Raw genomic sequence first — 15515 nt, forward strand, 5'->3', positions numbered from 1 at the left:
GAGGAGATAGCTTTTGAGTCAGACCTGAAACACAGGCCAACATTTCTTGATTATGGTTATAGATGGACACTTATGAACAACCAAGACCAGCTCTCCAAAGCTTCATACAAGCAAGAATGAGTACTAAAAGTGAGACAATAAAGTCAAATATCGTTCTGTAATCTCCGGGAGGACGGCTCCCTTCCCTCGCGTCGGCAATTCGCCCCCCTTTACACTAAAGACACAAGTTGTGACACCGTACCCAAACCGCACCCCTATTTCCTTTCGTGGCGGGGGGGGGGGGGGGAGGGAGGAGGGCTGTATTACCACTCTCTTCTTTACAATGCCCCGCAGCTTACAAAACGCTTACACTTCCATCAACTCCTCTGAACTCCGCGGGTACCTCGGAGGGAGGCATTCATTCATCAAACATTTGCTCGGCCGGACCACACGTTATCGGGTGCTAGGTCTCGCCCCAAACCACGGGAAGGGTGGGACGCTCGCTCCCTGGAGCAGGTGCAGCGGAACGGACGTCGGGCAAGTTCTCGCCCAGTCTGGCTTTCCGAAGGCCCATTTGGGGCGATATGCCTCACCTTCGGGGGGTGCGCGCCCGAGCATGGCCGTGCGGCCTGGGCCTTCCTCCTTGCTCCCAAAGGAGCCGTCACCACCTGCCCTGAAGGAAACCTCTACAGAGCAAGCTCTCCCCGCCGCCGTCGGGTCAGGGGTAAGATCAGGCGGCAGCTTAGGCTCCACTCGGCTCCTCCCCTTCCTCTCTTCAATTCTGACGCGGCCGTAGAGGCGGCGGCAGCGGCTGCTAGTCCCGCGGCCCGAGGCGCACCCACCCGCTCGCGGAGCCCAGACTTCCTCTTCCCTTGTAGCGTCATCAGAGCGCGCTGGAGTCAGCCAGGGCGGGGTGATTAGAAAGGGGGAAAAAAAAAAAAAAAAAAAGGCCAGCGGAGGAAACGTCCCGGCGGAAAGAAAAGGGAGGGGGTGAGGGGAGCTGTTGCTAGGTGACTTGCGTCATCGGGCCGCGCCGCTTTCCTCCCGCCCCTCTCTGGAGTGAGGCGAGAGCCCCGCACAGAGCGAGCGAGACAGCGAGCTGAGCTCCGGGCACTACCGCCACCGCAGCGGAGAGCGTGAGAGCGAGGGAGCATCTGAGAGACCCAGCCTCCGCGCACTGGCCACGGCCGAGACCTTCGTCCTGACCTGGACCGGCGGGAGTCGCGGCCACCCCTCTTTTCCCCCCCTCACCTTCCCGGCCGGCAGCGGCGGCTGCACACGCCGGAGCCCGAGCCGGAGCCGGCGGCTGGGGGGGCTGGGAGGCGGCTACCTCAGGCCGGGACTAGTCAGCTGCTCCGCGGTGAGAAGACGCTGAGGAGGGGGTCGGAGCTTCTGTCTCGTCCCGGGGCGCGGGGCGAGGGACCCCCAACGTGTAGGGAGGGGGTCCCAGCCGCAGCGACACATGCGGGAGCCGGGAGCGGGGGCGGCGCCGAGCGGAGCCGGCCGGGTCCCCCACCTCGCCGCCGCCTCGGCCACCCGCCCGGGGCCATAGCATCTTGCCCCCAGAGTGTATGAACCCGGGACCCACGCTCAGCAACCACCCCCCGGCCGGGGGGGCGGGGACCCCAATGTGAAGCGGCGGCCCCGGCGGCGGGGAGAGCAGGACCGGCGCCACCGTCCTTTCCTTACCTTCCCCCTCTCCTCAGCCCCCTCGCGAGGGGGGGGGGTCTTTTCCCTCGGCCTGTCGCCGGCCCCCCGGCTCCTCGGCAGGACTCCGGGAGGAGTTCTTAGAGCCCCCTCCCCCGCCCCAGCCCCGAGGGCGGCGGGGCCGGGGGGGACCCGGGGGGCCGGCCGCAGCCTCAGCCCAGAGGAAAACTTTATAAAAGCAAAATCGGGAGCCTCCCAAACGTGACTGTCCCGGGAGAAGTGGCCCAGGACGGGCAGCAGACACAGCCTGAAGGGACCCAGGAAGAGGAAAAGCGGAGGTAAGCGGGGCCGCTGCCGCCTCCTCTGCTCCGGCAGCGCGGAAGAGACCCGGGTGACCGCCTGGCTTAGAGACACAAGCACCGCTTCTTCCTCAGTAACGCGCCGAGCCTTCCGCAGCTGCCGCTTCAGAGCGAACGAGGAAGGGAACCAGCCCACTTTCTCAGCGCCGCGGCTCTTCCCTAAAGTGTGAGTGGCCCCGGGAAAGGGAACGGAGGGGTGGAACGTGGGAGGATACCGGTTCGCTCTCCTGGAGTTTGGCTGATGTTTGACCGGAGTGTTGGGAGAGCGTGGATCAGAGGGTGTATCTTTATGTTTACAGCGAGGAGGAGGGTCTTGGATCGTCCACTGGTTTCGAACATTTAATACGTCGACTAGGCAAGCTCACAGGTTCCCTTAGGGGAGTTCTGCCCCTCTCCAGGGTGGACACTTGCACCTTTCTGGCCAGTAATTGGCAAAGGGAAATTGAGGAAGCCAAAGCATATGTGCACACAAAGGACATCTCTGTAATACACCTTTTCCTGGTACAGCGGGTGTGAAACCCCGCTGTGGTTTTTGTTTCGGGGCAACTCTTATTTGGGCTCCCACGAGGGAACCTTTTATCCTGCGAACCCCTGAAAGTAAAATTCCTTTCTTCTTTTGCAGTTTTCCTCGAGAGATTTTCATTTCGGTACCTGCTGGTGCAGGAATTTTTTTACCTCCTCATTTCTTGGGTCCAGTTCCTGTGCATCAGGACACTGTGACAGATTTCAGTTACTCAGGAAATTCTGAGTTCTTAGGAATCACAGCTTACTTGGAGGAGAGCATCTAGTACTTTAACCAGTTTTTAAAAGTTGGTACATTTTTTCCTTACCCAAATGCTTTTTTTTTTTTTTTTTTAAATGTTTGGGTAGCATATGTCCTAATTGCTGGCATTTTTTTTTTTTTTTTTGTACTTGGCAGAATGACTTGAGACTTGCTTGTTTGAGTTATCTTTACTTCCCTATCAAATGAGGAGAAACTTTTTTTTTCAAATGAGGGGAAACTTCTTTAAGTTTGTTTTTACTTATTTTGGGAGAGAGATCCGTGTCTGCTCAAGTGGGGGAGGGCCAGAGAGAGAGAGAGAGGGAGGGAGAATCCCAAGCAGGCTTCACACTGTCACGCAGAGCAGGACACAGGTCTTGATCTCACTAACCGTGACATCATGACCTGAGCCGAAATCAGGAGTCAGTTGCTTAACCAGCTGAGCCACCCAGGTGCCCCTGAGAAACTTTTTGGTATTAAACTCTTTGAAGAATGATTATTTCCCTTCCCTTCCATTATTGTGAAGGTGAAGTCTATAAAAATCTTTGATTTGTATCTTAGGTATCCTCTCTAGTGTCAAGTTGACATGCGGGAAAGTAATGAGCATTTCATATACTTCTACAGACCTTAAGGGTTCAGTACAGGGTAGAATTTTATTTAATAGAACATTGGCAGCACTATACTGAGAATTGTGGTTCCTCCAGACAGCAGTGTGGACTCACGCCCTCTGAAGCCACTGCTGAGAGAAGCTTTTTGGGAATGAACGTGAGCCTCGGGTTATCTGTGCTAACTTTGTCATTCAGGATCTTGGCTAAATGTATTTAAAACTTTCTCAAATAGTGTTTGCATCTGTACTTTTTCTCCTTGAGGTAATGAGTTCTACAAGCTTATTAGACCCTAAATTATTTAACAGTTCATTTATTTATCCCAAACCTGTCTCTCTAAAGTTGTAAGACACATCCAGAGTTCTTGTTCTGAGAAGTGCTAGAACAAGCTGGAGTTCATCTTTTCTTGGTTTTATAGATTTTCATTGTTCCTCTTTACCGTGTGTGTCTGTCTTAGAATGATATCTTTCTATTCCTTGATCACTTTGCCCTCCTCAGGAACTTCTCCAGCTATTTTGTTTCTCTTTATATATTTGTGTTTGTTATGCTTTTTAAAGGAACCTTAGGTTCTGTCTATTTTAAATGGGTACTGACATGAAAATACTGATTAGTGAATATAATGTTAGCTGTGGAATCAGAAGCAAATGTCTCTGGACCTGTTTGTTATCTTATTTTGAGACCTTGAGGAAGTTACGTATCCTATGTTTCACAAAGATGGGAAGAAGAGAACTCTAGTCTTGACATTGGCTGTTTTTTTTGGGGCAGGAAGGGGAGACAAACCAACAAACTATAATTTGAAGGTAGATTTGTACTCTATCAAAGTTGCTTACTAACTTTAAGACTTATTTTTATTGCTCTGACTATAGATTGGTTAAAAAGCATGGTAATGTTTTATTGCAAAGAAGCAGTAAAGTGTTTGGGGTCCATTTGGGGTCCCTGCCTTTGAGATGCTTTTATTTATGGCAGAGACAATGAAACACAAGTTGCATAAAATCATAGGAAAGGGAGCATGAACCAGTGTTTGTTTATAGCCACTATATATTATACTACTATGTTTGGTACCTTTAGATATAAATGTATTTGAATATTTTTCATTAGAGAAGTGACTATACAAAACTAATTGGAGTGTCTGAGCCAAATCTGGGAAAGAAGTTCTCTTTTAGGATGAAAGGAGCAGTGGAGGTAAAGTGTTTAAGGCTTTTGGAATTGGACGGTGTGAGAGACAAGTATAATTAGGAAGTCAGCTTGATGGGAATACAGATGGAGATTGGTTGTTGAGTCAGCTTAGGGTCAGTTTGTGTTTGTGCAGTTATAGGAGTATAGCCCAAAGAAGCAATTGAGAGCAATGTTCCCGAAAAGGTAGTTTTAAATGATTGAGGAGAAATTGTATTTTAGGTCAAGAGGCATTATACCTGGAGTAGGATTTTGTTTTTATAGGAAACCAACATTAAAAAAATTTTTTTTGATGTTTATTTATTTTTGAGAGAGAGAGAGAGAGCACATGCACACGAATGGGGGAGGGGCAGAGAGAGAGAGAGAGAGAGAGAGAGGGAGGAAGGGAGACACACACAGAATGCGAAGCAGGTTCCAGGCTCTGAGCTTTCAGCACAGAGCCCATCATGGGGCTCAAACCCATAACCCATGAGATCATGACCTGAGCCAAAATCAGACGCTTGACCGACTGAGCCACCCAGGCATCCCTAAGACAACCAGCATTTTTACACCATGGTCATCAAAGAGCTATACAGTTGCAAGAGTGAAAAAGAAGATGCCCCCAGTATTTTAGTTGGGTGCTAGTGGTTTCTTGTAGAAAATAAATCAGAAATAAGGCAGTGGACTTTGTTTTGGACATTAAATTTTAGGGTGAAAGTTGATGCTGATGCAATCTGAAGATAGAAAAATAGTTAAACTAATGAGTGAAATGCTGAAAATGTAGAGTTAGGAGTCATTTTCACAGTATTACGTTTTCTTGAGAGAGCTGACAGAGTAAAGAGATGAGAAATGTGTATTTTTACTTGGGCGGGGGGAAGGAGATCTGTTAAAGTTAGCAAAGATGTAGTAATGACAGAGAATGGATGAGACTGTACCTAAGAAAATGTTTTAAAAGTAGGTAAGACTTGAAGTCAACAGGGAGGAACAGCTTTTAAACATGGCTACCATGTTCAGTATTAGGACACGTGAGTCTATATTTTTGAAAGAGCTAACAAGTTTTTTGTAGAGTATATAGGTCCCTTGAGATTAAGTTTCAAAGAATATATAGGATTTCACAGTAAAGGAAACTATACATGAAAGCACAGATTTGTTTTTATAAAAATTTGTGTTTTTAAAGTTTGCCCTTCATTATTATCCTGAGTTTGGTCTTTAACATGATGAAGTGGGGCTAAAAATAGCTGGCAGAGAAGCCCGCTTCCCCTGCTTGCAGTTGATGTGTGTCTTTGTGTCCCATACAATGGAGGGGGATATTCCTGTGTTGGCACAGCAGTGCTGAAAATGCTTTTTTTTTTTTTAAAAGCCTTTTTATTAAAAAATAAACAAAAAACGACTTGGCATTTAAAAAAATTCAGCTGTCTTTGAAGCATGAGACACCGTAAGACTTTTTTTGTGGTGAAACCTGCAGCTAATGGAACTAGCATTTAGTGTTGACTGACAAAGATAAGGATTGTGAGATAGGGTACACACACACACACGCACACACACACACACACACACTTCTGTCTCCACACATTTTGTGTTCCTTAGTTCAATTCACCACCTTCCTACTAGCTTCTTTGGCCTCTTCTTAAGGGTTTAATACAGGGAGCTAGATCTTAGGTGATTCTAGGATGAGGATACAGGGACTAGAATATATGCCATACAGGTGCCTTCTCCAGCCTCTACTTTCCACAACATTTTTTATGCAGGTAAAACCATGTTTAGATGAACTTAAAGGGCAGCCTTTTCGGGTTGACATGATTTACTAGCAAAGATAGGGGGAAAGGTGGGACTCTGGTAGGAGGGAGTGTTAACCTCATGTGCTTTGCCTTGGCAACTTTGGGATTGATATGGGATAATTAAAGACCCTTGGGTGTGCATTCGTGTTTTAGTACTCATGACCTGAAAGCCTACACCTAGGCTGGCAGCAGCTCAACTTGTGTATTTTAGAAACAGTTCTTGGAGAAGTCGTGAGTTGCTCTCACATCTCATTGTGTAGAGGAGGGGTTGGTAAGCTTTTTTTCTTTTTTTTGGTAAAGGACCAGTTAGTAAATATTTTAGATTTTGTGGTCCACATCTGGTACAACGATTGAGTTCTGTTCTTGTAGTGTAAAAGCCATAGCAATATATAAGCAAGTGAGTGTGACTGTGTTCCAGTAAAACCTTAAACAGTTGACCCTAGAACAATGTGTGGGTTAGGGGCACCAGTCCCCTGTGCAGCAAAAATCCATGTATGACTTTTGACTCACACCGAACTTAACTATTGATGACCTATTGTTGACTAGAAGCGTTACCAGTAACAGTCTGTTAACACATTTTTTGTAGATTTATATGTATTATAGACTACATTCTTACAATTTACTACATTCTTACAATATTGAAAGAGAAAAGAAACTTATTAAGAAAACTTTAAGGAAGAGAAAGTACATTGACAGTACCGTATGTATTGAAAAAAATTTATGTGTAAGTGGATCAGCGCAGTTCAAACCCATGTTGTTCAAGGGTCACCTGTACATAAAAACAGGAGGTAGGTTGGATTTGGCCTGTAGTTTATGGAACCCCAGTGTAGACAACTGCCCAGGTCCACCAACATATGGTATAAGCATTCCATTACAAAGATTGGAGTGGCTGCTTTAGGTGTTCTCCATTTTCTAAGTGAGATGTGTCCTTGAGGGTTGTGTTAAAATGATTCTGTAGTAAATCTGGAGTCAACTGTTCAAAATACTTTTGCTTTCAGAGTGATGAAAACTATGGATTGAGGAACAAGGTGGCAGTCCTGTCTATAGCATCTAAAAAATACAGACTTACTTGCATTTTCTTATTCTAAGATAAATAATTGACATAGTGGTATACTGGCTATGTGTCATAGCTGAAAGTATTTTTGAAGAAACTTGGTGTAATTTTGGATGGTTTTGAAAATAAATTGTAAAGCATTTATTTTAATGTAAAATTATAAGTGTTTATGGTTGGTTTGAATCAGATGAAAATATTAGCCAAGTTGTAAGAACATATAGTTTTGATACTTTTTTTAAAAGTTTATTTACTTATTTTTGAGAGAGAGAAAGAGAGAGCAGGGGAGGGTCAGAGAGAGAGAGAATCCCAAGCAGGCTCTGCTGTGACGTGGGACCTGATGAGGGGCTTGAACTCAGGAACAGTGAGATCATGACCTGAGCCCAAATCAAGAGTTAGCCGCTTAACTGACTGAGCCACCCAGATGCCCCCAAGATTTGATACTTCTGTTTCTAAAAGTCTTAATTTCTTGCAATGACCAATTCAGTATGTAGAATAATGGGGTGCAGTTTTTGTTCTGTTAAGTCTTAACAAATCCTCTATTTTTTTTAATGTTTATTTACTTTTTAAAATTTTTTTATTTTTTTGATTTTTGCTCAAGCACGCAAACAGGGGATGGGCGGAGAGAGAGGGAGACACAGAATCTGAGGCAGGCTCCAGGCTCTGAGCCATCAGAACAGAGTCTGATGCGAGACTCGAACTCACAAACTGTGAGATCATGAACTGAGCTGAAGTTTGATGTTCAACTGACAGAGCCAGCCAGGTGCCCCTTCTTAACAAATCGTCTAAATAACTTAAACGTATACTCTAAAAAATGTTTGCTGTATTCTTAAGGGTAAATGTAGCATGGATGAACTTATTTCTTAGGAGACACTGTCTCAAATGTATTGTTTAGGAAGGATAATTCACTTTGTACAATTTTACATTATAGCTAATATCAAAACATTTGTTTCATATGTCAACAAATACTTGCATTAGATGATGGTATATTTTTACCCTGACTTCATAAATATTATTTATTTCATGATTCCCCTATTTATTGCAGGGGAGGAGGTGACCCTTGCAATAATGATAATTTTTAAATTAGTTTCTAACCTGCTTTTATGTTTCATAGTATTTCTACACATGTAATTGGTACTTCATTTCCTCTTTCATTAAAAAAATGTATACAGTTTGACAATTTAGGCTACCTTTTAGTAGGTCATTACAAAGTTGCTTTCCTATTCATTAGGAGAGGATTCTTGTTCTTTTGAAAATCTTAATTTTTGTCATTTCAAGTAATTTTCTCATTGTCTTAAGCTTAAGGATAGTTGGTGATTTAAAAGACACAAGGTATTCATCTCATATCTGCAAATATTACAAATAAAAATATTCTATATTGGTGACATTTTCAGTGGAGCAGGGGAAAGAATGCTGTAGTAGTGTTTTTCCTTTTTTTTTTTTTTTAAACTTAGCTGCATTGTCATTACAAACAGATGAGTAAAGTTGCTTTCAAATAATAGACTTTTTTTTGAAGAGATTTTTTATTGAAGAATAATTGACATACAATATTGCATTAGTTTTAGGTGTACAATGTAGTAATTCCATATTTATATACATTAGGAAGTGGTTGCCACAGTTAAGACTAGTTATCCTCTGTCACCATGCAAAGTTGTTACAATATTATCAACTATATTCCTTATGCTGTACATTATGTCCCATGTTGTATTTATTTTGTTATTTGAAGATTGTACCTCTTTATCTCCTTTACCACCTATTTTATCCATCTCCTCATCCCCCTGCTCCCGCCCCCTTTCTGGCAACCATCAGTTTATTCTTTATGAGTCTGTTTCCTGTTTTGTTTTCTTTCTTCATTTTGTTTTGTTTTTTTTTTAAATTCCACATGTAAGTGAAATCATATGATATTTGTCTTTCTCTGTCTGAATTATTTTACTTAGGATAATACCCTCTAGGTCCATCCATGTTGCAAATGGCAAGATTTCATTCATTTTTATGGCTGAGTAATATTCCATTGCATATATAGACCACATCTTCTTTATGTATCTGTTGATGGACATTTAGATTGTTTGCATATCTTGGCTGTTGTAAGTAATGCTGTGATGAACATCAGGGTGGTATATGTCTTTTTGAATTAGTATTTTCATGTGCTTGCATATGCTCACATATAAAATTAAACTAGTATTTTCATTTTTCCAGATACATACCTAGAAGTGGAGTTGCTGGATCATATGGTAGTTCTATTTTTAATTTTTTGAGGAACCTCTACACTGTTTTCCACAGTGGCTGCACCAGTTTGTATTCCCACTAATAGTGCATGAGAATTCCCTTTTCTCCACATCCTTGCCAACACTTGTTATTTCTTGTTTCTTGTTTTTTTTGTGACAATAGCTATACAATTATTTATTTTACATAGAAGTGGTTTTTACACAGCCATCTCTAAGGTAAATAAAGTATATGATCTTTTTCTAAGAGCAGGTTTTGATCAGGAAATAGGTGAACAGACCGTGTGTGGAGACTCTGAATTCTTGAAGGGAAAGGATGCTATTGAGGAAGAAGTGAGTTAAGGAAGAAGTTATTAGTGATATGCCAAATTTCTCTTACCATATAATTTGGCTGAAATCTGCCTTCATCCAACTTGGTAGCAAATTTTGAGTAAATAATGAACTCTTGCATTTAAACCTTTTTACTTGGAGACTTTTTCCTGCCCAGTGTAAAACCAGTCTGTCTTATGCCTTAATGTACTTTTCGATTTTTGCTACTTTCTTTTGAGACTTTCATTGTTTTTTTCTCATGATACCTTTTATAGTATGTTTAGAGTGTATTTTCTAAATATACTCTATGTATATGACATTTCCTGAACACTATGGGATATGTATTTTCTAATAATTATACTACTTCACACAAGTATATTTAAAATTTCCTCCTATCCCACCTCAGAATTGTGAAATATTTGAGGGAACATTTGTACTTGATTTGGATTTTGAATGGCTAATATGTAATAATTTCTCTAAAATATTCCTTTAAATTTTTTGGGTAACTCGATTTCTTTAAAACAGTAAGCTAGTACAAGAAAGTATGAGAGCCTGTATGTGTTGTATTATCCTGCAGTGCAGTGGTTGAAAAATAATAAACAAAAATGTACCAGAGACCTCACTGCTTGAGTATCTTTTACTCTTTTCTCTATCACCTAAGGGATAGCTAGTGGATCACTCAGATATTGTGCAGTTTCTATTGCTTTGCTGTGCTGCCTCTGCCCTTTCTTTATAGCTGGGGGTAGCTACTGGAAATCTGGGTGGCTTTAGGTAGCATGTATTGTGTGTGTCTGTGTGGACATATACCTAGTGTACTGTATTAGGTGCTCCTTTCTGCATGACTGTTCTTGGATTTAGGAAATATTGAAAGACACAGTGCAAAATATATATTTTTTAAAGTTTATTTATTTTGAAAGAGAGAGAAAGTGTGAATGTGGGAGGAATAGAGAGAGAGGAGAGAACTAGAATCCCAAGCACGCTCTGTACCGTCAGGGCAGAGCCTGTCGTGAGACTTGAGCCAATAAACTGCAAGGTCATCACCTGCGCCAAAGTCCACGCTTAACTGAGCCACCCAAAAGACATAGTGCAAAATATTTTTAATGTCACTTAGCCTTTCCTCTGAGAGGATCATCATTGGGTAAGATACTGTTTTCTTCTGGCTTTTTTTTTTTTTTTTTAAGAGAGAGAAAAGAATGAGTGGGGAGAGGCAGAGGGAGAGAGAGAATCTTAAGCAGGGTCCATACCCAGCGTGGAGCTGAGGATACTGCTCCCCGGGGTGGGGGTGGGGGGGGGCGGGGTTGATCATGACCATGAGATCATGATTTGAGTCGAAATCAAGAGTTGGAAGTGTAACCAACTGAGCCACCCAGGCACCTCTCTTCTGGCTTTTTCATCCCATAGCATCTTGAGTGAACCCAATAATACATGTTAGTGTAACATGTGAAGTCTGGAGACAAATTGCTGGTTTGTTTTTAGAAGAATGTATATATCTTATCAGACTTTTTAGGATGGCTGACATAAAGTAATGTGACCCATCCCTGTTAGTTCTTTGAGTTAAAGATCTTTTAAGGTATGATATGGACAGCCCTAAAGTCAGGCCTTATATTGTCCAGCATTTAAATTCAGCCCTAGAATTTGACAAATAATACTGAAGTAATTCCGCAGTGTTTTCAGAAGTATCTGAACTAGCATATGATTCATTAACATTTTATTAAAAATTCTTAAAAACTAGAGAATGACACACTGCTGTGTTTATTATTTAGAGGAAAGAAGGACTGATTTGAACATAACTTGAATTTGAGTTCATTTCCAAAGACCTCAGTAGTACTTGGATCACAAAGGACTCTTTTTTGAATAATTCATTGATTATCTCTGAAAGTGACTGTGGTGTAAATTGTTTATTTAGAAATATCAGGATGCAATTTAGTTATCAAGTCTCTTAACTGTCCATCTCTTTAGTGCTTGGGAATAAAAAGCTTTAAAAAATTATGAAAAAGCTGGGGCACCTGGGTGGCTAAGTCGATTGGGTTGTCTGACTCTTGATTTCAGCTCAGGTCATGATATCGTGGTTGTGAGATTGAGCCCCGTGTTGGGCTCTGGGCTGACAGCATGGAGCCTGCTTGGAATTTTCTTTCTCCTTCTCTCTCTCTGTCTCTGTCTCTTCCCTGCTCATGCTTGCTCACTCTCTCTCAAAAAAAAAATTAATAAACTTAAAAAAACTATGAAGAACTTTAACAAGTTTTATCTGTATCATTATATCTGAAATTATCATTACATCTCAAATTAAGATTGAAGGAATTTCATTTATGTGATTCAGTTTTAACTAAATTTTAGTTTTCTCCCTTTTTAAAAATGATTAGTATGTGTGTGTTTGCTATTCTGTTTTCACTTTTTGTGTTTATTATACACATCAGTTTTCAGAAATAACTTTTCCTTCAAGCTTGGCATAATCAGTGTTCTTTTGGCCAGCATAAGAAACAAATGCTTCTTGACTGTTTTATATTTGGAAAGTTTCTATTTTGAGAGCAATTTGGTGATGTCTTCATAGTCTGTTTATTTAATAGAAGTGTATATTTAAGATAAGTATATGAAAAAAATCCAAAGGCAGAAAGAAAATATTGAGATATATTTCTTAGTAGTGATTATCTTGCCAGCTCTTGTCCTCATTCTCTAACTTCTTTTAAGGCAAGTTTGTTTTAGGTTTTGATGTAAATGCAAAAGCTAGATTGGTTTACATATTAATGGATCTCTAGCTATGTGGTTAATTTAATAAAAATTCTGGTTCAAAAAAATCCAGCTATTTTAAATATTTTTCTTTGTTGGTAGCAGTTGGAGTTTATGCTTCTGGAGTTATGCTTCTTTCCATTTCAGAGATTTTTCAAAATAGGATTTTATGATTATGACTAGTTTACTAGGTAGATGGGAGAAGAGCATAGTTTTTCTAGTGACTGTAATTTCTTTTTATTTATTGTGTATGTAATACCAGAAGGTTATATAAATAAATTTGTGGATCATCCTTTTTCTTTTGCATAATTGGTGGTCTCTTAATTGACTACCATGTGAATTTGAGAACATAAACTTTGGAATGTTGCTGTCATGAGTGGGGAATCTTTTTCTATTGAATATTACATAGGCAGATTTCTTTTCACTGAAGAAATATTAAAATACTGATTTATTAGATTAGAAATTTAGAGCAGGAGACAGAAAACTTCAGATTTTTTTGTGAAGGCCAGATATTTGGTAGGAGAGGTGGGATGTACAGAGGGCGGGGAGAGCCACAGAGCCAAGGAAGGAGGGAAGGGCAGATACCAGGGAGAATGGCACCGGAAGTTTTGAGGTCAGTCTTAGTCAGAGGTCACACCCTGTTATTTCTTCGGGTTTGTGGAGTGGGGTGTTACCACATGTTATCTACCATCCTTTGAAATGTTGATTAGATTAGCTCCTAGCTTTTCAACATCTGGATTCTTTAAGCCATTGAAGTTTTAATCTGTTTGGGATAATCAATGTATCCTAGGGTGGGAAAATTTCCACAATACCAGCTGTGGGTATTGAAGGGGCAGACAGGGTTTTCAACTGCTAGTGGAGTTTCTTTTTTTTGTTTTTGTTTTTGTTTTTTTTCCTCTTTGGCAAAATTTCCCTAGCTTTGCCTAAGTGGGATGCGTGTAATTCTGTATATGTGACATAGTGGTTGAGAGGCAAGCTTTGGAGATGATAGACCCAGGTTCAGCTGTATTGTTTTGTGACTTTGGGCACATTTATTCTGTGTGTGTTCCTTGTAAAAACTGGGCGATAGTAATAATACCTACCTCTTTCATAGGGTAGTCAAGATAGTCAGTATTCATTATAATATATGAGTTAATGCATTACGAGGTCTGGCTCAGAGTTAGTGCCCAGGGAATGTTAGTTGTTGAAATTAATAGTATTAATATTATAATATTGTTATTGTTGTTTCTGTGAGGTTGCTGTTTTGAATGCCAGAGGCATTTGTGATCTTCTGAAGAGGTCACTATTTTGAATACTGCCTTTTTTCAGCAGCAGGTATTTATTGAACACCTGCTATGTCAGGTATTGATCTGAGTGCACAAAACATAAAAATCCCTGCCCTCCTGAAACTTATATTCTCTTTGGGGACCCAAGATACACAAAGCCAAATAGATGACCCATCACTCATTTTATGAAATGTGTGTTTGACTTTATAGCTAAGCCTGTGTTAACCAACCCTATCAGCTTTTACTTTAGATCGTTTTTTGTTTGTTCTTCTTTCAGTGCTTGAGAGTGTTTGGTGGCAGGAGCACCCTAAAAGCATGGAACTAGTCTCATTGTCTCAGGTTATGGCTCAATCTTAATTTTAAGGCAGTCTTACACTCCTCATCATTTCCTTGACTTACTACTTAAATTGGCTATCACAGACTTTCCTTTCAGTCCCCAAATTTGTTTTGCACATTGTATGCAGAAGTGGTGCTTCTCCCTATCTCATTACCTTTTGCTCATCCATGTCACTTCTTAAGAAAAGGAATTGACTACTAGAAACCTTTTTAAAGAAATATTCCCTGACTAATCTACTGTATACTTTTCCTTCATCTATTTTGTTATTCCCACCTTCTGTCTATTGTTAACTGAGATATTTAACTAGTTTATTGCCTGTCTTGTGTTAAAAAATTAAAAAAATTTTTTTTATTTATTTTTGAGAGACAGAGAGACAGGAGACAGCATGAGCCGGGGAGGAGCAGAGAGAGAGGGAGACACAGAATCCGAAGCAGGCACCAGGCTCTGAGCTATCAGCACAGAACCTGACGTGGGACTCCAACTCACGAACCATGCGATCATGACCTGAGCCAAAGTCAGACATTTAACCGACCCAGGTGTCCCTACTCTCTGTCTTTTAAAAAAATATTTTTCTTGTTTCTTCTGTTAAATTGTAAGACATTTTAGGTTAGGGACCACTTTTCTATTCTGAGCCTTTGCTTCCTCGCTTGAAAAAAAGATACTACCTATCTCACAGGGAAGCTGTGAGATTTCAGGGAGATAATGTGTGAAAAAGGTCCTGAGCTAAATCCTAATAGTAGTTTCTTTTTCTTTGAACCACTCTAGTTCTAAAGTTGATACTGGGCATATATAGTCAGTGCTTAAAAAAAATACTTGTTAAGTTATTCTGAAGTGAGGTTGGAAGTCTTGTAACTTCTACTTGTGTGGCTAATTTTAGTTTTTACTTCCAGATGAGGTTGAAAACGTTACTTTTCATGTATCAGATAATAAAGGTGAGACATTAATAAGAGAGGATATAACAGTGATTAGGAGCAGGGACTCAAGCCACTATCATTTGGGTTCAAATACAGACTACCACACTTACTGGTTGTGTGACATTTGGCAAGTTGTTTAATTCTGCTGGTTTTAGTTTCTTTATTTGTAAGATGGGGAAGACCATAACCAACTCATGGATACTATGTTGCTAGAGTAAATGAGATAATAAATGAGAAGCACAGAGCAGTGCTTGGCACATAACATTGGCCCCAGCGAACATTTGGCAATATCTGGAGGTGTTGTTGATGGTCACAGCTAGGGAGAGGTATGTGTGCTACTAATATCTAGTGGGTAGAGGGCAGGTATAAACAATGTACAGCACAGCACCTCACAACAAAGGCTTATTTGGTCC

General features: G+C 41.1%; 1 protein-coding gene across 3 annotated transcripts in view; it reads left to right on the top strand.

Annotated features, from left to right (window-relative positions):
* The first annotated feature begins 1018 nt into the window (after window positions 1–1018).
* FBXW7 (F-box and WD repeat domain containing 7) overlaps window positions 1019–15515 on the top strand; it is a 230830-nt gene continuing 216333 nt past the window's right edge. For all 3 annotated transcript variants that reach the window (XM_045465713.1, XM_045465707.1, XM_045465700.1), the window contains exon 1: window positions 1019–2151. The gene's annotated coding sequence lies outside the window, so the exon portion shown is untranslated. The remainder of the gene's footprint in view (window positions 2152–15515) is intronic.

This window comes from Leopardus geoffroyi, chromosome B1 (assembly GCF_018350155.1).
Source record: "Leopardus geoffroyi isolate Oge1 chromosome B1, O.geoffroyi_Oge1_pat1.0, whole genome shotgun sequence".
Lineage (NCBI taxonomy): Eukaryota > Metazoa > Chordata > Mammalia > Carnivora > Felidae > Leopardus > Leopardus geoffroyi.